This window comes from Vombatus ursinus, unplaced genomic scaffold (genome assembly GCF_900497805.2).
Source record: "Vombatus ursinus unplaced genomic scaffold, bare-nosed wombat genome assembly UNPS02014874.1, whole genome shotgun sequence".
NCBI lineage: Eukaryota > Metazoa > Chordata > Mammalia > Diprotodontia > Vombatidae > Vombatus > Vombatus ursinus.
In genome coordinates this window covers 13,425,704-13,447,344 of record NW_020954652.1, presented here as the reverse complement: position 1 = coordinate 13,447,344, position 21,641 = coordinate 13,425,704, and the positions used below count along the sequence as shown (strand labels likewise).

The following is a 21,641-nucleotide window of genomic DNA, read 5'->3' as shown; positions in this document are numbered from 1 at the left end:
TTTGATCTGTCCTCTTTCTTCTACTCATATACCTAACACACTGGTTCAGGTAATTATCACCTCTTGCCTAGAATATTGCTAATAAGAGGGAGTTTGGTCTATTGAAAAGAATGTTAGATTTGTAGTCAGGAAGTTCAAAGTTTGAGTTCAAAGTCTCACTTAATCATTTCAGAGCTATATGACCCTGGATAAATCACTTAACCTTAGTGGGTCTCGGTTTCTCTGCTGTGAAATGAAGGAACAGGGCTTGACAGCTTCAAAGTCATTTATGGTTCCATAATCCAGTGAACAGCTTAATTCATCTCTCTGACTCCTAAGTGTTTTCCTCTCTACCAACTGTCATACAGCTGTCAAAATAATATTTTTGGGTCCTTCTCCTGCTCTAAATCCTTCAAAGGCTCCCTCCTTATTATCTTCCAAATAAAATACAACCAACTCAGGCCAGTATTTAAAGTCTTCCATAACTTTACTCTGACCTATCTTACCAGTCATTTTACAATATTCTCTTTCACACATGTTATATTTCAACCAACATGGACTCCCAACTTTTCATTGAATTTTATATTTTACCCTCTGTCTCCCTACATGTGTATTCCTTAGGCCTCCTCAAATCCCTATTTTCTTCCCATTCTTAGCTCAGGTTTCAACCTTTTTTTGGTTTATCTCATTTTTTTTGTTTTCTTTCTCTTCAAATTACTTTGTGTTTACTTAATAATATCAACAATGATAATAATAATGTAGTTTTATAAGGTATGCAAAACCCTTTGCTATTATTATATTGGATTTACAAAACACTAGACTAGGGAGGCAGCTAGATGACTCAGTAAATATAGCACTAGGGGCAGAGCCAAGATGGAGGAATAAAAGCAATGACTTGTTTGAGCTCTTCACCAAACCCATCCAAATACCTGCTAAAAAATGACTTTTAACAAATTCTAGAACAGCAGAACCTATAAAAAGAGAGAATGAAACAAATTTCCAGCCCAAGACAACCTGGATGGTTGATAGGAAAAGTCTGTTGCACAGGCTGGAAGAGGAATGCAGTTCAGTGTGGGCCACAGCAAACATGGAGCAGGCCTCAGAGGACTGAATCACAGGCAATTGTGGCAGTTTCCAGACTTCTCAACCCACATACACCAAAGACCACTTAGAAAGTCAGTGGGAAGAGTCTGTGGGACCTGGGTGAGAGAGGAGTACAGTTTGACCACAGTCCTAGTGCAGCCCCTGGGTGGTGGCCAAAGTGGTAGAGGCTGCTTCTTGGGCTCTCAGCCCACAGATGGTGGTGGGGGGATCAAATGGCTGATCAGAGAGGGATTGCAAAGATCTCTTTGCTGGCACTGAGGCAAGATTCTCTTGCTTTGCCCATGCTCGGGATTGTAGTCCTGAGTGATGGTCCTCAGGAAAGGAGGAGCGCTGGCATAGTGGTGCTTGTGGCAGTGGTAGAGGGGGTCTCCTCTTCACAGTTCCAAGGCAGAAAAGAGTGCTTGTGGTCACTCATAGACAAGAGCACAGGCCAGGAAAGGAGTAAACACCTATCCTTTGATCATACCACCTTGGAAGAACTGAAAATTTACAGGTCCCTAGAAGTATCTCTGAAAATGGTTGCACAAAACCCCTGAAGTTTGGGACAGCACACCCTCCACACTGGAAGCAGAGCTCTACCTTAACAAAGAGTTAAAAAGTCAAGTAATTTTACTGGGAACATAAACAGGCAGCAGAAAAAAAAAAGAAAAACAACAACCTTAGACTATAGAATCTTACTTATAGAATCCTACAACCAGAAGAAGACAACAAAGTCAAAGCTTGTACATCCAAAGCCTCCAAGAAAAATATGAATTGGTCTCAGGCCAAGGAAGAGTTCAAAATGATTCTGAGAAGCAAGAGAAGTAGAAAAAAAATGGGAAGAGAAAAGAGAGTTACACAAGAAAATAATGAAAACCAAGTTAACAGTTTGCTAAAGAAGACCCCCCCCCAAAATACTGAAGAAAATAATACCCTAAAAATAGACTAAAATATTGTAAAAGTGGTCCTAAAAGCCAATGAGGAGAAAAAGGCCTTAAAAAGAAGAATTGGCCAAATGGAAAAGGAAGCCCAAAAGCTCACTGAAGAAAATACTTCCTTAAAAATTAGAATGGAGGAAATGGAAGCTAATGACTCTATGAGAAATCAAGAAATTATAAAACAAAACCAAAACAATGAAAACATAGAAGACAATGTGAAACATCTCATTGGAAAAACAATTGACCTGGAAAATAGATCCAGGAGAGAGAATTTAAAAATTATTAGACTCCTGAAAGCCATGATCAAAAAAAAAAAAAAAAGCCAAGACATCATCTTTCAAGGAAAACTGTCATGATATTCTAGAACCAGAGGGTAAAAGAGAAATTGAAAGAATCCACCAATCACCTCCTGGATGAGATCCCCAAAGGAAAACTCCTAGGAATATTGTAGCCAAATTCCAGAGTTCCCAGCTCAAGGACAAAATATCGCAAGCAGCTAGGAAGAAACAATTCAAGTATTGTGGAAACACAATCAAGACATCACAAGATTTAGCACTTTCTACATTAAGAGACCAGAGGGCTTGGAATATAATAGGCCGGAGGGCAAAGGAGATAGGACTACAGCCCAGAATCACCCACCCAGCAAAACTGAGTATAATCCTTCAGGGAAAAAAATAGACATTCAATGAAATAGAGGACTTTCAAGTATTTTTTATGAAAAGACCAGAACTGAATAGAAAATATGACTTTCAAATACGAGACTCAAGAGAAGCATGAAAAGGTAAACACTTAAGAGAAATTATAAAGGACTCATTAAACTTGAATTGTTTCCATTTCTACATGGAAAGAAGATATTTGTAACTCATGAGACCTCAGTATTGAGGTAGTTGGAGGAAATATATATATATATATATATATATATATATATACACACACATACATATAGACAGAGGGCACAGGGTGAGTTGAATATGAAGGGAGTGCATATAAAAATAAAATTAAGGAGTAAGAAAGGATTGGACTGGGAGAAGGAGAAAGGGAGAGGTAGAATGGGGTAAATTATCTCACATAAAAGAGGCAAGAAAAATCTTCCACAGTGGAGGGAAGAAGAGTGAGATGAGAAGGAATGAGTGAACCTTACTCTCATTGGATTTGCCTTAAGGAGGGAATAACATACACATTCAGTTGGGTATGGAAATCTATCTTACCCTACAGGAAAATAGGGAGGAAGGGGATAAGACAGGGGTGGGTGACAGAAGGGAGGGCAGATTTGGGGAGGGGTAATCAGAAACAAACAGTTTTGAGAATAGAATAGAATAAGCAAGGGGTGGGACAGGATGGAGGGAATTATAGTTAGTCTTTCACAACATGACTCATATGGAAGATTTTGCATAACTACACATGTATAATGTATATTGAATTGCTTACCTTCTCAATGAGGGTGGGTGGGGAGGGAAGAAGGGAGAGAATTTGGAACTCAAAGTTTTAAAAATGAATGTTAAAATTGTTTTTACACGCAACTGGGAAATGATATACAGGCAAAGGGATATAGAAATCTATCCTGTCCTACAGGAAAATAGAAGGGGAAGAGGATAAGAGGAGGGGGGTGATAGAAGTCAGGGCAGATTAGGGCATGTGGTATTCAGAATGTGTACCATCTTGGGGTGAGATGAAGGGAGAGATGGGGGGAAAATCTGGAACTCAGAATCTTGTGGAAGTGAATGTTGAATACTAAAAATAAATTTTAAAAAATAGATATAGCACTAGGCCTGCAGTCAAGAAGACCTGAGTTCAGATCTGATCTCAGATACTTACTAGCAGTATGACACTGGGCAAGTCACTTAACCTCAGTTTCCCTTAATCCACTGCAGAAGGAAATTGCAAACCACTCCAATATCTTTGCCAAGAAAGCCTCATGGACAGTATGGTTCATGGGGTCACAAAGAATTGGACAGGACTGAATGATTAAATAACAATAGTACTAAGACTCACAGTGGTTAAGTATCCAGCATCACTTAACCAGTAAGTATCTGAGGCAGGGTTTGAACTCAGGTCTTCTTGACTCCTATTCCAGTACTTTATCCTGTATAACAAATTTCCTCTACTTACATATGCTTATTTGGTTCTAAGTTATATCTTTTCTGAGGAAAATAAGCTCCTTTGAGGATAAGAATTTTTGTGTTTTTTTTTTTAATCTTTGTTCCTCAAGCACCTGGCCTAGTACTTTCCACATAGTAAATGTTAAAAGTTTGTTGAATTAAAAGGGTCAATGGCATGATGAGAATGTTATATGCCCCATCATCATTACATTAAATGAATTAAGAGATGATCATGGAAATCAAATTATTCTCACACAAATAAAGTAAGATCTAAATAATTGGAAAAACATCAGTTGCTCATGGGTTGGTCAAGCTAATATAGAAAAAATGACAATTCTACCTAAGCTAATTTACTTATTCAGTGCCATACCAATCAAACTACCAAAAATTATCTTATAGAATTAGAAAAAATAATAAGATTCATTTGGAAGAACAAAAGGTCCAGAATATCAAGGGAACTAATGAAAAGAAATGCCGGGGAAGGTGGCTTAGCCATTCCAGATCTTAAATTGTATTATAAAGCAGTAATCATCAAAACTACTTGGTACTGGCTAAGAAATAGAGTGCTGGATCAGTGGAAGAGGTTAGGTATGCAAGACACAGTAGTCAATGACTATAGTACTCTACTATTTGATAAACCCAAAGACCCCAGCTTCTGGGATAAGAACTCACTCTTTGATAAAAACTGCTGGGAAAACTGGAAAAATTATGGCAGAAACTAGGCATAGATCAAAATCTCACACCATATGCCAAAATGAAGTCAAAATGGGTTCATGATTTAGATATAAAGGCTGATACTGTAAGCAAACTGGGAAAGCAAGGAATAGTTTACCTATCAGATTTATGGAGAATGGAAGAATTCATGACCAAACAGGAGATAGAGAACATTATGAAATACAAAATGGATAATTTTGATTACATTAAGTTGAAAAGGTTTTGCACAAACAAAGCCAATGCAACCAAGATTAGAAGGCAAGTAGAAAATTGGGAAAGAATTTTTACAACCAGTCTCTCTGATAAGGGCCTCATTTCTCAAATATATAGAGAATTAAGTCAAATTTATAAGAATACAAGTCATTCTCCAATTGATAAATGGTCAAAGGATATAAATAGGCAGTTCTCAGATGAATAAATTAAAGCCATCTATAGTCATATGAAAAAATTCTCTAAATCACTATTGATTAGAGAAATGCAAATCAAAATAACTCTGAGGTACCACATCACACCTATCAGATTGGCTAACATGACAAAACAGGAAAATGATAAATGTTGGAGAAGATGTGGGAAAATTGGAACACTAATGCATTGTTGGTGGATTTGGCAAATGATCCAACCATTTTGGAGAGCAATTTGGAACTATGCCCAAAGGGCTATAAAAATGTGCATACCCTTTGACCTAGCAATAGCACTTCTTGGGCTGTATCCCAAAGAGATAACACAAATTGGGAAAGGACTCAAATATACAAAAATATTTATACCAGCTCTTTTTGTGGTGCAAAGAATTGGAAATTGAGAGGATGCTCATCAATTGGGGAACGGCTGAACAAGTTGTGGTATACGAATGTAATGGAATACTATTGAGCTATAAGAAATGATGAACAGGCTAACTTCAGAAAAACCTGGAAAGACTTATATGGTCTGATGCTGAGTGAAATGAGCAGAACCAGCAGAACATTGTACACAGTAACAGCCATGTTGTGCGATGACTAATATTGATAAACTTAACCCTTCTCAGCTATACAAGGATCTAAGACATCTCCAAAGGCCTCATGATGGAAAATGCTATGCATATCCAAAGAAAGAAATATGGAGTTTGAATGTGGATTGAAGCATACTATTTGCTACTTTTTATTTTACTCTGTTATGTTTTGTTTCTTCTTTCTGGTGTTTTCTCCTATTGGTTCTAATTCTTACTGATAACATCACTAATGTGAAAATATGTTTAATAGGAATGTATATGTATAGCCTATATCAGATTGTGTGCCATCTTGTGGAGGGAGGTAGGGAGTGAGGGGGAGAAAAATTTAAAACTCAAAAGCTTATGGAAGTGATTGTTGATAATTCAAAATAAACTAATTAAAAAAAAGAAATTAACTTTTTCTATAATCTGATTATATTTATGTTAGATCATGTGCATGCCAATCAGATACCTCCAAGCTCATTACTATATGCTCTCCTTTCTACCACAGGATGAAATAAAATATTTAAAGTTGCTTAGACCACCATGTATGTGTTCAGTTTGGTCAGTTGGGTGACCCTATTAAATAGTTAAGTTTTCACAATATTTTTTGCAATGAAGATAATTCATTTATCTCTAGTCTATCTGGATCTCTTCTATATCTGGACCATTTGGCTGTGAGAGGTAGCTTGCAGTTCTCCACCTCCTCCATCTGGTCAGAGGGCTCATCATTTTGGAATTATTTACATGTTCCAGGGAGCTCAGATTGTTTGGTTTTTTATTTGTTTGTTTTTTACAATGAGATGCCTCCCCAATAAAATCTGGGCTCTCATATAAGGGAAAGACGGTAAAATCTCTCTCTAACTCATCCAGATTTCTGGACATCTATAGTTACATCCAACATATATGATTGTATATGTATCTACCTAAGCTACAGCGACTCAAATATCCACCCTACCTCACTAAATGAAAAAACAAACAAACTCCTGAGTGACCTTGTCATAGGACCAGTTGTAATATTAACTGGTGAACAATTCCTTAAAAGTCTTTTTTTCACCCACCAGAATAAAAAAGTGCCAGTCCCCAGGTCTAGGTTCCTTGTTCCCTTCCTCCCAACACTTATTCCCTCTAGACCCAGATAAGAACTCTTTAAAAATCTAGCAGACTTTCCTGGGTTGGGGTGGTCCAATTCCCTGTAGGGTTCTGGCAGAGTGAAACAAATTGGAACTGAGATCCACCATACCTGACCTGTTTCTACCATCTACTCTGACTGTCCTTCATATTGTAATTAGGAGTCTTCAGCAAAGCTAGCTTGCTTTATTGCCTCTTTTAAAAAATTCTTTGAAATTGAGGCAAGTAAGCTTTACTCCTACCACTTCCCTACTACTTTACAATGTTTCTTGAGCATTTAACATATTGAGCCTTTAATCATATAATCATGGTGTTTATATTTTACTATCCCTCCCTTGCTAGACTGGAAGTTTCATGAGGGTATAGCTTGTGACTCGGTTATATCTCTGATTCCTCCATTCAAATTTTCAAATATTCAATGAAGGTAGTTATGTAGGTCCAGATCTTGGATTTCACAGGAATGGATTTCTCCCCAGAGGCAGTAAGGTAACTCCTCTATGAGAGTTATCCAGGGGCAGTAAGATGTTCAATGGACTACCTAATTGTTCTAAGGCTAGCGTGTGTCTGAGGAAGGACCTAAACCCAAATTTTCCAGGTTTTCAGGCTAGTTCTCTATTGACTGAAACAACTGCCTCCCTCATATGTTGAACTGAAAGTGGACTATACCACAGAAAGAACGTAACTGCTGAAACAGAAAGGGATGGCAACTGTAATTCAACATGCTACTTCCTGATGTTGGGAGGTGACATTTTGTCTTCATTTTGAATGTCTGTTTACAATTGATAAAACAATCAATCAACATTTGTTGAGCACCTACTGTGTTCTAGTCACTGGGCTGGGGATACAAAAAAGAGATAAATGATAATGCCTGTCCTTAAGGAGCTTACAGTCTAATGGGAGAGACAACAAGCAAATAAATATTTACAAAGCAAGCAAGCTATATACCCAATATATGGGTCATAAGAGAGAAAGTACTGGAATTAAAAGGGAATTGTCAAACAGAAGAATTGTAGTCCTACAAAATATGATGTAACTTATGAAACTCTTCCTGCCAATTACAAAATGCCTTTTAAAAACAAAATTAAAATTGTTTGCATGAATATATTCCACAAAATATGATCAGTCCACTATCCACTTCTCTGGGCAGTTAGGTGGTACAGTGGATAGAGTGCTGAGCCTACAGTCAGGAAGACTCATCTTCATGAGTTTAAATCTGGCCTCATATACTTACTAGATGTGGAGCCCTGGGCAAGTCACTTAACTTTGCCTCAATTTCCTCATGGATAAAATGAGCTGGAAAAGGAAATGGCAAACCACTTGAGTTTTTTTTTTTCTCAAGAAAACCCCAAATGTGGCCACAAAGTGACAGACATGACTGAAACGACTCAACAACTACATCCTTTTCTCTAAACATATGGTATTCAAACTCTTGAGTCAGCAAACTAGATTTTTCTTAACTCATATTCTACTTATGTGCTCCATTCTCTCCTTTAGATACAGTGAAGTAAAATCTCTATTTTACTCTATTTTATCTCTACCCTGTTTTCACAGATAATAGAAAATCTCCTTAATGTTCCCTGAAATTACACTTCTAATCTTAAGGGAAATGACTTACACATACTGTTTATATTACTAGCATTTTGTTTAGCCAACACTCAAGAATAGAGGAAAGTCCTTATGATCCCTACAAATGAGGAGAGCTTTGATAGTTTTAGTTTCCATCACTGCCTACCGTGCCCCAAGCAAAACTCCTTTATAGAAGTAATAGGAATGTACAAAGTTAGGCCAATCCAATTTTGGGGAGAGGTTGATGCAAAGAGAAGTATGGCAGCTCCTCCCCATAAATAACAAAGAAACCCATGTCATGACTGTTTCTACCTATTTTTGTAAAAGTGGGAACTGTGAAGAAATTATTAATATACTTATTAGCTAAAAATGGGTTCATTTTTTGTCTTTGCAACCAAATGAATAAGGTTTGACAACTCAACAGTTACCATTCCTATGGTACTTTTGCACTTTTTCTGTTAAACAGCAGTAAAAGTCCCACAGGCTATTTCTAATACTTTTTGTAAAGAATCATACCAAATAAGGCAAAAGTGGCCAGTGAAAAGGGTTTGTTCAGATGTCCTACTAATAAGGGTTAATATTTTTTTTTTGGTGGGGGCTTAGAATGATTTTATTTTTTAATTAATTAATTTATTTTTAGTTTTCAACATTCACTTCCATGAGTTTTTGAGTTTTAAATTGTCTCCCCTTCCCTGCCCTCTTTCCTCACCAAGAGGGCTTATAATTTGATACAGGCTCTACATACACATTCCTATTAAACAGATTTTCACATTAGTCATGTGAAAATCTTTCTTTCACAAGAAAGAAGAAACAGAACAAAACAGAAGAAAAAAATAGCAAATAGTATGCTTCAATCTGCATTCAGTCTACATTTCTCTGGATGTGGATAAAATTTTCCATCATGAGTGTTTTGGAGATGTCTTAGATCCTTGCACTGCTGAGAAGAGCTAAGTCTATCAAAGTTAGTCATGGCATAGTGTGACTGTTACTGTGTACAACGATCTTCTGGTTCTGCTCGCTTCACTCAGCATCAGTCTGTACAAGTCTTTCCAGGTGTTTCTGAAGTCCACTTACTCATTATTTCTTATAGCACAATAGTATTCCATAACATTCATATACCACAACTTGTTCAGTCATTCCTCAATTGATAGGCATTCCCTCAATTTCCAATTCTTTGCCACCACAGAAAGAGCTGCTATAAATATTTTTGTACATTTGAATCCTTTCCCCACTTGTATGATCTCTTTGGGATACAGCCCAAAAGTGCTATTGCTGGGTCAAAGGGTATGCACATTTTTATAAGCCTTTGGGAATAGTTCCAAATTGCTCTCCAAAATGGTTGGATCATTTCCCAAATCCACCAACAATGCATTAGTGTTCCAATTTTCCCACATCTTCTCCAATATTTGTCATTTTCCTGTTTTGTCATGTTTGTCAATCTGATAGGTGTGATGTGGTAGCTCAGAGTCGTTGTGATTTGCATTTCTCTTATCAATAGTGATGTAGAGAATTTTTTTCACATGACTAGAGATAGCTTTAATTTCTTCATCTGGAAACTGCCTGTTCATATCCTTTGATCATTAATAAGGGTTAATATTAATAATGCTAAGCATTCTCTGTTTTTCCTTCTCTCCCTTCTTCTCCTCCTTTTCTATCATTTATGCATTTATCTCATTACATATTTCATAAAAAAATTACTTATTTGCCCTGATATTTAAAATAGACAATTTTTTGAAAGCTATTCTCTATATTGATGGAAGACAAAAGCAGACATTCCATTATTTAAATACCTTGAAACAGAAAATACAATTCACATTTGAGTTAGAAAATGGCCATTCTTCAATACCTTGACCATTAAGCATTTATAATATTGCTTAAAGTCATTTGCTGGACATAGAAAACAAGCTAATATGGATCAATACTGACTAAATAGCCCTTCTGTCAAGTATTAAAATATCAGTTCTATGAGACTGAGAGCCTAAGAGACTGAGAGGAATGAAATCCCATTCCTAAGACACATTATTTGAAATGAGTTCTTCTTTGTGGACACCCTGCTTAAGCAAAATGGTAGCCACAAGCAGCATTAAGCACAATAAAGAATATAATAGAAATAATAATTAAATAAAAGTATGTAATATAAATCCAGATGTACCCAGTAGAAAATATTAGCAAGAACACATTTGTCCATATAGGAGCATACTTTTTATATTTTGCTACTTAATCTTTTTAATACTTTAAAATAGAGTGGTTTGTTTTTGTTTTCTGGGGAGGAAAATTTATTCAATTATCCAAATAGGTTCTCAAAATTGTAATAATTCTGATCATAATTTGATGAGTTATTTCTTAATTTTTTTTTAATTAGTGGGCTCTTTGAATGTCTTATTTTAATATTTAATCTGTGCTTTGATGATATATCCTCCATTAAAATCCTACTCTGAGTCATCAGGTTTTTCACAATTTGCAAATACCTAAACTAGTGTGGTAGCTGTTTGAATTGAAAATAGAAAGTATGTTATACCAGATAAGTGGATCAATTAGGTAGAAACTAAGGGCTGATAGGTTTCAACTCAACATAAGGAAGCAATACATTTAGAAGACACCTAGAGATTATTTGCTCTGTATCTCAGAGGGAAATGTTCAAAAAGAATAGGACAATTTGTGAATTGTATTATTCCTCAAAGAAGGGGACACAGAAGACAAAGAGTTGCGGACCATATATATTACTATTATCATCCTTCTATAAAATATTTATGATTTCACAACAGTCTGTTGGAACATGAAGGTCTATCCTTGCCAAAAACATCAGTGGGGAAAAGCAGTCTAACCCAGATGGTTTTCTGCAGTAGACAACATCTTCAAAGGGACAAAATAAACTAGGTTATAGACAACTCATCATCTTAATGTGTTAATTACAAAAGAAAAAATGTACTTGATTCAGCAGAACAAAATGTAGCTTAACAGCTTATTCTCTAATAAAGTATCTCTTATGAATATATTAAAATTATTCAAGGTTTCTTGCTAGATTCAGGTTAAAAGATATTTAATAGTCCTTATTAAACAAACTCTATATTACTATTACTTCAAAAGACCTGTGATGGTTTTCTTCTTCAACCTACAGATATCATAACACTTGCAACTCATTTTCTATAGAATAAATGAGTATGAGTCCTCCATCAACAGTCTTTTTGATCCTGGAAGATGTCAGCTCAGTCTGCCTTACCACCTCTCATTTTAGCTATAGTTATATTCTTCTATTTGGTTTCATTACCTCCAGTCTCTTGTCCGTCCCGTTCATCCTCCAGTCAACTACCAAAGTGAGGTCCTTAAAGCACAAGTCTGTCCCAACCACTCAATAAATTTCAGCGGCACCCTTTCACCTCTAGGATCAAATATAAAACCCTCTCTGCTTTTTAAAGTCCCTCATAACCTAGCCCCCTTTTAACTCCATGGTTTTCTTACATTTTACTATCCTCTTTGTACTTTAAAACCCAGGAATGCTGCCTTACTTGCTCTTCATTTCATAAAACACTCCATCTCCCCACCCTTCTTTTTTCTGGCCTCCCTAGATTCCTTCAAGTCACATATAAAATCTCACTTTCTTACAAGAAGCCTTTTCCAACCTCTCCTTCCCTCTCAGAAGATCTATCACCAAGTCATCATCTATATATTTTGTTTGCACATAGTTATTTGAACGATGCCTCCATCGGATTGTAAGTTTCTTGAGGGCTAGGGCTGTTTTTTCCTTTCTTTATATCCCTAATGTTGAAGACAGTGCCTGGTACATAGCAGGGATTTCACAGATATTTGTTGTTATTGTTGTCACACAAGGAGGTTCTTTTCCTCTTTCTTTGATATCTGTGGGGTACAGAGTTAAGAGTGGTATCGCTGGATCAAAAGGCAATCCCAGTTCAGTAACTTTTTGTGTGGAGTCTCAAATTGTTTTGCAGAATGCTTGAACAAGCTCACACCTTCAACAACAGTACATTACTGTATCTATTTTTCCACAGACCCTTCAACATTTGTCATTTTTCTTTTTGATCAAATTTGTAAATCTAAGTGCATGAGATGAAACCTCAGAATTATTTTAATTTTCATTTCTCTAACTGTAGTCCTTTGAAAAAATTTTTTTTCATAGTGCTACTGACATCTTGGATTTCTTCCCCTGAAAACCATTCATTCATATTCTTGGACCATTTATCAACTTAACTTGGTTTGATTTCCAGGATATATAAGAACTCTTGAATCAGTTCTTATATATCCTGGAAATCAAACCAAATTAAGTAATCAAAATTGCATACTTTTCTTCTGTGATTCCCTCTACCCTTTGTTGAGTCATGAACTCTTCCCCGTCCATAGATCTGAAGGGCATTTTCTTCCTTGCTCTTCTAATTTGGGATGTCACCCTTAATGTGGAAGATATGAATCTACTTTAGCACTTATCTTAGAGTGTAGTGTGAGATATTGACCCACACCTAGTTTTCCTAGCATTTTTGGTCAGTTATTGAGGTCTTACCCTAATAGCTGGGATCTCTGGGTTTTTAAAACACTAGGTCATTGTGCCTATTTACTTCTGCACATTGTAGACTAATCTATTCCACTGATTTAATTATTTCATATCAAATCACTACCAAATGGTTTAAATCAGAGATGTGGAACTCTCTGGCCCTCAAAACTCCCCAGTGCTTTGTAATCTCATTAACAAAATAAAAAATATAATAAAATGTAAGTAATATTAATTTGTGGTCTTCTCTTTCTCTTTGAGTTTGACACTACTGGTTTGGAGGACACTAATAAGGAGCACATTTTTGAGATCTGATAGTGGGGGTCTTCTTTCCTTTCCACTTTTTTTTTCATTATTTCACTTGAGGTCTTTGACCTTTTGTTCCTATGGATGGATTTTATTATCATTTTTCTAGATCTAAAAAAAAAAACCTTTGATAGTTTGATTGGTATGGCACTGAATAAGTAAATTGATTTTGGTAATAGTGCCATTTTTATTATATTGGCTCAACCTACCAATGACCAACTAAAATTTCTTTAATTATTTAGATCTTTATGTAAAAAGTGTTTCATAGTTGGATTCATATAGTTCCTGTGCATCTTAGTATGCAGACTACCCAACATTTTACATTTTATATTAAAAATAATTGCTTTTTCCCTCTCTTCCTGCTGGGTTTTGTTGGTAACATACAGAAATGTTAATAACTTATGTGGGCTTATTTTATATCCAGCATCTTTGCTGAAGATATTGTTTCAATTAATTTGAGCTTTCTAGGTCTCTCTAAGACAATCATCATGTCATCTGCAAAAAGCAATTATTATATTTTCCCTTTGTCTATGCTAATTCTTTCCATTATTTTTGGTAGCCCAGGGATTCCTAATTTTTTCTGTATGCGTTATAGATCCTTTGGGAATTCTGGTGAAATCTGGGGGTAGAATATATTTAAGTGCATAAAATAAAAAAATAAGATTACAAAGGAAATCAATTGTATTGAAATAAAAATTTCAAGATACTTAAAAAAAATCAAACACACATACCACCTGAAACTTAAGGATCCCCATCTTAGTCAATCTTCTCATTTTACAGATGAGCAAAATGAGGTTCAAGCACTTTAAGCAACTTGCCAGTCTTAGAGCTACTAATCATCAGAGAACCTAGGTCCTCAGACTCCAGAGCCAGAAATCCTCTTGTTCCATAATTTCAGTTATTGTTTTCCAAATAAATATCTTTGTAGCTTAGATGCCTAACATTTTACATAATAATGGATACCAGCAAAATGAGGATTTGGCGACACTATCATTACTGTTAAACAGCTTACGCCCACTCCACCCCCAAAGTCAGATTCATAATGTTAATTATGTTTCATAAAATAATTAAAAAATTAAACTAGGATTGATAAACAATTGTGGGGTCACATCTATAAGGTAAGGAGACAATTCTCTTTTCTTGGAGAAGAAACACTTACAAAGCAATTTTCAAAAAGAAAGTGTGCTTTCCCCCTATCGTCTTGAGGGGAAAAGGAAAGCAGTAAGAAACACTATGCATAATAATGAACCAGCAATAGCATCCATTATCAGCCTATTTTAATCAAATGGGAGATCAACATGCTAGATAAAACTAAGTGGAAGTGAGGAAAGGAAAGCAATCCCATACTTCCTCTTCAAGAAAAAGATTCCCAATTATATACAGAGAATTTAAACAGAAGCAATAAAAGTGTCTCAAATATCAAGAGAGAAAAACATCAAAAAAAAAACTTAAACACTATGTATAGTTTGTAATGAGAAATGAGGAAAAGTATTTACAGATACTATCAAATTTGAGTAGCATATTGTATGTCGCTATGAGATATTAAAATTATATTTTATTAATCTCAACAATTTTAGAATTGGGAAAGAAGTATTTCACAGAGAAGCATTAAGACAGAGTGAAGAATTGGGGCAGAGCCAAGACGGTGGAGAAAAGGAAGCAACTCACCTGAGCTCTTCCCAAAACCCATCTGAATACCTCTAAATAATGCTACTAAATAATTCCTGAAGTAGCAGAACCAACAAAAGGATGGGATGAAATAACTTTCCAGCCAAAGACAACTTAGGTCAGCAAGAAAAGTCTGTTGCAATTGGGTGAGAGTGGAGCACAATCCAGCACAGGCCATGCCAGCACAAACCCAGCCCCAGCAAACCAGGAGCAGGCCTTGGGAGTGACTGAATCAGCAGTGGCAGCAGCTGCTTCTGGAGCTTTTAACCCAAAGATGGTAAGAGGGTCGAACTCCTGGTAAGAAGGAGATTACAGGGGTTGCCCATACTTGGATCCAGGTCAGAGTCCTGGGTGGCAGTCCTAGGGTAAGGAGGAGCACTAGCACACCAGAGCTTGCAGCCACAGCGGAGGGGATACCCTCCTCACAATTCCGGGGCACAAAAGAGTGCTTGTCATCACTCACAGAGCAGAGCCAGGAGAGTGGTAAACACCTCTCCTCGGATGAACACCACCTTAGAAAAACTGCAAACTTACAAGTCCCTAGAAGTATCTCTGAAGGCAACTGCACCAAACTCCTGAAGCATGGGACAGTGGACCCTCCACCTTGGAAGCTAAGCTCTACTTTAACAAAGTGTTAAAAGTCAAGGAATAGGCTAGGAAAATGATCAAATAACAGGAAAAAAAATCTGACCATAGAAAGTTACTGTGGTGACAAGGAAAGACAAAACACACACTCAGAAGAAGATAACAAAGTAAAGCTCCTACATCCAAAGCCTCCAAGAACAATAGGAATTGGTCTGAGGCCATGGAAGAGTTCAAAAAGAATTTTGAAAACCAAGTAAGAGAGGTAGAGGGAGAAAAGGGAAGAGAAATAAGAGTGATTCAAGAAAAACTTAAAAAAAAAAGAGTTCACAGCAGGGTAAAGGAGACGGAGACACACACACACACACACACACACACACACAAAATACTGAAGAAAATAATATCTTAAAAACTAGGCTAGGCCAAAAGGAAAAAGGCCAACTCTCACTGAAGAAAAAAATTCCTTAAAAAATAGAATTAACAAAATGGAAAAGGAGGTACAAAAGCTCACTGAAGAAAATAAACTCATCATCCATCTCAACAACGGTGCTTAATCTAAAGAGCTGTCATTTCAAATTCTACCTGCATCCCCAGTCAACCAAGTGAATCGTTTCAGGAAAGCTAGATTGCCAGTGCTTAGCCCAATGACTTGCATATAATAGGCATTTCCATAAACCTTTGGTTGAAGATTCTCCAGGGAAAGAGGTATTTCTTCTTTGTGTTCTCCAATGCTTAATATGATCCACTGCACATTGTTTACTTTCTCTAGTCCTGACTTGTGGTTTCAGCTGAGTAGGGAACTCCCAGTGTGGGAAATCCCCTTACCAAAGCAAGCTGGCAAGGATTCCACAACTGAGAGTCTTGTCTGAGGCACTTACAGATTAAGACACTGGCCCAAAGTTACATATGTAGAATGTGTCAGAGTTAGAAATGTGAACCTTTATCTTCCCGACTTCCAGGCCAGCCTTCTATCCATTATGCCAAGCAACTTCCCTTTAATAAAAGTTCCTTGAACTGAATTCAATTGAAATGGATATAAAAACCACATGGCATATTAGAGACGGTCTAGGAACGGAGGTAAGAAGATCAGGGTTCATATCCAACTTCAAACACTACCGAGCTGTGTGTCCCTCACTCATTTAATTGCTGTGCTTATCAGGCATGGAGATTGACAAACTTTTTTAAAATTTTCTTTTTAATTGAATCTGTGACTTAACTGGTACAAGTATTTCACATTAAGAAAACACCTTAGGGGGTAGCTAGATGGCACAGTGGATACAGCACTGGCCCTGAAGTCAGGAGGACCTGAGTTCAAATCCAGTCTCAGACCAAACACTTGACACCTACTAGCTGTGTGACCCTGGGCAAGTCACTTAACCCCAATTGCCTAAAAAAAATAAATAAAAAATAAAAATAATAAAAATAAAAATTATCAAAAAAAATAAAAGAAAACTCCTTGGACCATTTCAGATGGACAACTGCCCTGCAATTTACAGTCATTCAGAATTGTCCAGCATTCCACATTCTGCACATTTTACAGACAGGGCATGAACTTGACTCTGAGTCTTCCTGACTGAGACTCTCTCTGCCATGTGACTAACACTGCTTTTCAGCTAAAAATATCACTTAAGGGATTTCCTAAGCCTGTACAGTTTGAGCACCATTAAATGTCAGCACTGATAATCAAAACAATACTTGCATATAATAGGCAGTAAAAGTATGAATTCATTATTGAATAGTACAGTTTTATTGCTGTGAGATATCCAAAGACTAGTAATGGCATGACAATCAACTTCTCTAGTTATTCTACTTAAAAACCTTGCCACTGGGAGCTAAAGGCTGCCTATGAGGAAGGGAAGCCCCCATCCCTGGGTACCACTTTTTACTATCTTCATATTAGACATGGACGTTTTCCCCAGGAATTACTTTATACTCTATGTTTATGTATAAATTTAAATGTTGTTCTTCTCAAATACACTATAAGGTTCTTGAGGACTGTTTTGTCTTTGTACCTACAACTCCCAACAGAGTACCTAATAGTAAGTATTAAAAAAAAAAAAACAAAAAAAAAAAAAACAAAAAAACTGTTACTTGCAGTTCTTGGAACACAACTCTGTGCCTTTGCAGGAGCTCCATGTCTAAAATCCTCTTCTTTATCACTTCTAAATCAGTTTCCCAGGCTTCCTTCAAAGACTAGGCTCAAATCCCATCCTCTGCAGGAAGCTTTTACTATCCATACCCAACCTTCTCCAGTTTAAAGGGGCTTTCCCCCTTCAAATTATCTTGATCTACTCTGTAATTATTTCAACTGTTCTATCTATTATGTATGTATTTCATATATTTTATATGTACCTAGTTATTAACATGTTGTCTCCTCCTAATAGAATGTAAGTACCTTGAGGGCAGGGACTTTGTTTTTGGTTTTTTGTTTGGTATATCTTTCATACTAAACACAGTGCTTGGCACATATTTAGCACTCAATAGATACTTGACTGCCTGCCTGAATGACTTGGATTATATTTGCAATATAGGGTCTTTTACCCCTATGCCATTATTGACTTTAATGCATTCCCCACTTTATATTCCTTTTCCCACCCAGGCAGTCACTAGGACCAAAAAAAAAAATAAATAAATAAAAAGTCTGCTGCACCATGCCAGCACCACTAGATTTCCCTGCACAGATTAAAAGTAGGACAACACAAATTGAATTGCCAACACACAAAGGACCTGTTCAGAGCCTGCCAGCTCAGCTGTCTTTGGCAATGCTACAATTACAGATGGACATCTCCTTACCTAGTGGCAATTTATAATGGAGGACAAAAATAATGCCTCCCTTTCCCATTCTTTTACAGATGGAATAAGTCTCCAAAAAGAGGACAGCAATGGGTGATCTGCCTTTTAAGACATATGATACATTACCCACTCCCCTTCATGCACTCCACAACCCATCCAAACTGACCTTCTCCTTCCACACAAAAGACAGTCCATCTCTTGCCTTCCTGCTTTGCACAGGCTGTGCCCCTTGCCTGGAATGCATTCTCTGAGAACCTCCACTTCTTATAAGTGCCTACCTTCCTTCCAATCTCAGCTCAGATGCCATTTCCTGTATGAGTCCTTTCTTGTTACCAAAGGTCCCAGTTGCTCCCTCTCAAAATGACCTTGTACATATCATGCATACACTCACATGTCTGCAAGCTGTTTCTTTGTATTGAATGTAAGCTCATTGAGTGAAGGGACAATTTTGGTTTTTGTCTTTGCATAAGCAGAACCCAGCACAATACCTGACATAATAGGTATGACATAAATAAGTGAATTTGAAAATTGTTTTTATGTGTAATTGGGAAAATAAAATACTATAAAAATATTAAAAATTTCAAAACCTAAAAAAAAATAGGGTATAATGGGACTTGTATGAGAGAGCATTCTGTTAGCAATGATGCTAGACCTTGTCAGTTCAAAACTGATCTGTCCCTTTAAAAAGGAGGTACCCGGGGGCAGGTAGGTGGTACAGTGGATAGAACACTGGCCCTGGATTCAGGAGGATCTGAGTTCAAATCCAGCCTCAGACATATAATACTTACTAGCTGTGTGACCCTGGGCAAGTCACTTAACCCCATTGCCTAACCAAAAAAAATAAATAAATAAATAAAAGGGAGGCACCCTCAATAAGTCCAAGATCAGGCTTAGGGATTCCTAGAGACCACACTCTAAATCCAGTACTGGAACCACAACACTGGGCCATGCTGGACTGACTGGTGAATGGACAACATCGGTATTTCTGACTCTGATGTTTATAAGGCCCAAATTCCAACCCTTAGACTATGTTTCACAACTTACCAGATTCTCAACCTAGGTCATTTCCTTGACTGCATTTCCTATGCAGTCTGTCCTACTGCATACTCTATCTCTGCTCCATCTTCTTTTAAGAACATTAATTCAATCAAAAACACCACTGATTATGGAAAGGGTATAGCTTCATTCATCATCCCTGTATCTTCCTCCATTCCTCTCTGGCTCTATAACCCAATTTCAAGCTTATTACACACCACTCACCTTCCATGATCTGGACAAATCGATCTTCTTATTCCTCATACCACGTCTTTGCGTTTGCAGGGGTCATTTCTCAGACTTAATATGTACCCCTTCCTCACCTTCACCTCTTCAATAATATTCCTTTACATTGTACACAGAAGAACTTAAGAGTAAACACTCTACTCTTGCCTTCTTACCTACTCATTTTTTCTCGTTTTCTCTTTTTCTTTCTTTTTTTGTTACATTTTAACTTCCAAGTTGTCTCCATCCCTTTCCTCCCAAAACAGCATTAGAGAAGGTCAACATTTGAAAGAGGTACACATGTGGAACCACAGAATACATACTTCCATATGTCAGTTCTTTCACTGGAGGTGGATAGCATTTTCCTTCATAAGACCACCATAGTTGATTTGAATGATGATATTACTCAGAACAGCTTAGTTATTCACAGTTACTTTTCAAACAATATTGTTATTGTATACAATATTCTCTTGGTTCTACTTGTTTCATTCTACATTATTTCATGCAAGTCTATGTTTTATTTTTTTATGTCCTAAATTCAACCTGCTCAACCTTTCTTTTTTTTAAGTTTCACATCTTTATTCATCTGTTAAATGCAACATGATTTCATGCAACATGAGGGAAAGATCAAGCATTTCCTAATTGGGTGTAGAATTGTGCGGATGGCTTGTGGAAGCCCTTCATTCTCAGCAGTTGCAAAAAACACATTTTCACTTAGAATTCTGGGCCTTCTTTCTTCAGTTTGCTATAATCCACATTCACGGAGTAGAACTTGTACTCATCATGGGATTCATTTTGTTCCAAGGCTCTGGGTTATTCTTTCTGTCCCAACTGACGTCAGGATTGAACAGCACCAGGTACAGGATGTACTGAGTTGCCCTGGTGCCCTCTGCTCCAATGAACATGAACAGAGGGATCAAGCTTGGGTGCTTCTTGGCCTGGTTGAAGATCATGCGGAACATGGCAGCGGCTGTGGGCCTCAGTGGCTGTGTTCGCTCGATCACTGGTAGCCCAATGTCACCGCAGAGGAGGAGGAGGAAGACACAAGATGCCACAGTGGGATGCACGCACGCACGCTCAGCCCAAGGACCCCAGCACCTCAACATTTCTTTTTTTTTAATTTATTTTGATTTATCAATAATCACTTCTATATGCTTTTGAGTTTAACATTTTTCTCCCCCTTCCTCCCCACCACACTCCCCAAGACGGCACATAATCTGATATAGGCTATATATTTACATTCCTATTAAACATATTTCACATTAGTGATGTTGTAAGTAGAAATTAAAACCAACAGGAAGAACCATCAGAAAGAGGAAACAAAACTCAACAGAAGAGAAAAAAATTAGCAATTCGGCTTCTGTAGTTCTTTCTTTGGGTGTGGACAGCATTTTCCATCACAAGGTCTCTGGAGATGTCTTAGATCCTTGTATTGCCAGGAAGGGTTAAGTTTATCAATATTAGTCATCATGCAATGTGGCTGTTATTGTGTACAACGTTCTCTTGGTTCTGCTCACTTCACTCAGCATCAGTCCATACAAGTCTTTCCAGGTTTTTCTGAAGTCAGCCTGTTCATCATTTCTTATAGCACAATAGTATTCCATCACATTCATATACCACAACTTGCTCAGCCATTCCCCAATTGATGGGCATCCTCTCAATTTCCAATTCTTTGCCTCCACAAAAAGAGCTGCTATGAATATTTTTGTACATGGAGGTCCTTTTCCCGTTTGTGTGATCTCTTTGAGATATAGCCCTAGAAGTGCTATTGCTGGGTCAAAGGGTATGCACATTTTTATAGCCCTTTGGGCATAGTTCCAAATTGCTCTCCAGAATGTTTGGATCATTTTACAACTCCACCAACAATGCATTAGTATTCCAATTTTCTCACATCTTCTCCAACATTTATCATTTTCCTGTTTTGTCATGTTGGCCATTTTGATAGGTGTGATGTGGTACCTCAGAGTTGTTTTGATTTGCATTTCTCTAGTCAATAGTGATTTAGAGCATTTTTTCATATGACTATAAATGGCTTTAATTTCTTCATCTGAGAACTG

At 37.0% G+C, this 21,641-nt stretch overlaps 1 protein-coding gene and 1 pseudogene across 1 annotated transcript in view; both read right to left on the bottom strand.

Moving 5' to 3' along the window:
- PPFIA2 (PTPRF interacting protein alpha 2) overlaps window positions 1-21,641 on the bottom strand; it is a 664,632-nt gene that overhangs the window by 420,635 nt on the left and 222,356 nt on the right. The gene's annotated exons all lie outside the window — the stretch shown is intronic.
- LOC114028238 lies at window positions 20,299-20,546 on the bottom strand (annotated as a pseudogene).